The 1,193-nt window shown below is 35.4% G+C and overlaps 1 long non-coding RNA gene across 1 annotated transcript; it reads left to right on the forward strand.

Moving 5' to 3' along the window:
- Positions 1-224: 224 nt before the first annotated feature.
- LOC141704235 (uncharacterized) lies at positions 225-893 on the forward strand. The gene is made up of 3 exons (XR_012567889.1): positions 225-370; positions 504-679; positions 773-893. It is a non-coding gene; the product is annotated as an uncharacterized LOC141704235 (long non-coding RNA).
- The last annotated feature ends 300 nt before the right edge of the window (positions 894-1,193 follow it).

The following is a 1,193-nucleotide window of genomic DNA, read 5'->3' on the forward strand; positions in this document are numbered from 1 at the left end:
GTTCTGTTTTTCTATGCCAAAGTTTTGTCAGAGGTAATGCTAGATTTATTTTCGTCAGTACTACTCTATGTCTCTTATTAGTAATTCAATATTTTTATTAAATATCTTCATAGATACAGTAGGTCTTCTCATGCTCAAAATAATAAATCTAGGCTGTCAATTGAAGTTATAAAGTCATCTTTTCTAGTTGTTAAGCTTTAAATTCATTTTGCAGGGTAGTAGACTGGGCATAACAACTGTTATATCAACAGACTCAATTCGACATATGATGAGGAGTTTTGTTGATGAGAAGCAAAATCCCTTAATTTGGGCTTCCACCTGCCATGCTGGGGAATGTTTTGATCGTGTGGCTGTCGGAGAAGCTAATTTTGTATATAACCAGATATAATAATACATCAGTTTATGCTTACCTTTCTTCTTAACAGTCACGGTCACCAGTGAAATTTTGTAGAGTTTTTCCACAAGGTTATTGGAGGAATGCTAATATTGTATCGATTTTGCAGATAGGAAAGCTGATATCGAGCAAAACTGTGAGAAAAGAACTTAGAAAACATCAACGTGTAGCAGCAGAAAGAATGTGTGACATCTGTCAGCACAATGTGCTCCCTGGTAAAGATGTGGCAACTCTTATGAACATAAGACCGGTAGACTCGTCTGCAGTAGCAGGAATGTGAATGGGGTAAATTTTCTGCCATGATATTTTTTTAGCAGTATGACCATCTTTTTCATCTTGTTTATTCTTTTCTGTTTTGTAATATGCTTCCACCTGCAGGCTTTTCATGTATTTCATACATCCTGCCTTGTGCACTTGATGCTTCTTACTGAGTTAGAAATTCATAATAATCAGAATGCTGCTGGTTCTGAAGTGAAACAGAGAGGTCGGAAAAAGGTACCAAAGAAATATAAAATCACACACAGGCGAGTACCAAAGGAAACTTCAGAAATCTTCTTGTAAGTTATAAACCAGTTGAGCTAATTACTTAGACCACTGCTATTATATGACAACTCCTTCCTAGAGCAAGCACAATGCTAATGCTAATATGGATTTAAGTATTTATATATTTTGGCTACGAACGTGATTTTGCTGCTATACTCGAACTTGTAGTTCAGTGGTTATGCTAAAATGGCTACACTTATTGAGTTATTTGTTAAAACTCATGTAACAAACATAACGTCCCTTTTACTTATTTGAA

Source organism: Apium graveolens, unplaced genomic scaffold (assembly GCF_009905375.1).
Source record: "Apium graveolens cultivar Ventura unplaced genomic scaffold, ASM990537v1 ctg7601, whole genome shotgun sequence".
Taxonomy (NCBI): Eukaryota; Viridiplantae; Streptophyta; class Magnoliopsida; order Apiales; family Apiaceae; genus Apium; species Apium graveolens.